The sequence below is a fragment of the Bison bison genome, unplaced genomic scaffold (genome assembly GCF_000754665.1).
Source record: "Bison bison bison isolate TAMUID 2011002044 unplaced genomic scaffold, Bison_UMD1.0 scf7180017864535, whole genome shotgun sequence".
In the NCBI taxonomy this organism is placed as follows: domain Eukaryota; kingdom Metazoa; phylum Chordata; class Mammalia; order Artiodactyla; family Bovidae; genus Bison; species Bison bison.
In genome coordinates this window covers 13,753,853-13,754,381 of record NW_011495084.1, presented here as the reverse complement: position 1 = coordinate 13,754,381, position 529 = coordinate 13,753,853, and positions in this window count along the sequence as shown.

The following is a 529-nucleotide window of genomic DNA, read 5'->3' as shown; positions in this document are numbered from 1 at the left end:
CAACCACCCTGCTGTATATTCTGCCCTCCTGTATAGCAAAGATGTGCTTTTACTTAATTACCATGTTTACCTGTAACACAAGCCTAGAGGGTGTTAGGATCCCTATCTCACAGACAAGGAAACAAGCAGAGCTGAAGGAAGTCGCTGAAAATCATAGGACACCTGACTGACAGATTCAGCCTCTGAGCCCAGGGAGGTGGGACCACACAGTATGTCCCTGCTTCTCCCGTGTAGGACCTGGCAGGACCTGGAGTTCTCCCCTGTCCATAGACCTGCTCAGCGGCTTCAGCCTGACTCCCCAAGTGGGCCTGTGAGGTCCCTCCAGGTGCCTGCAGCCCCTTTACTCCTACTGTCCCTGACCTAGGTCCTTCCTTCTGCAGGGCAGCCCCCAAGAGCCCCACGGTTGGCTGGAGGACACCCTTGTCCCGTTCTGGCAGCTTCTCCCTGCAGCCAGCTCCCAGAGGTGGGGTCAGGTCAGGTTGTGAGAAGAATCATGAGAGAGGCAGAAAGGTGTGAGCTCGTGGTCAGC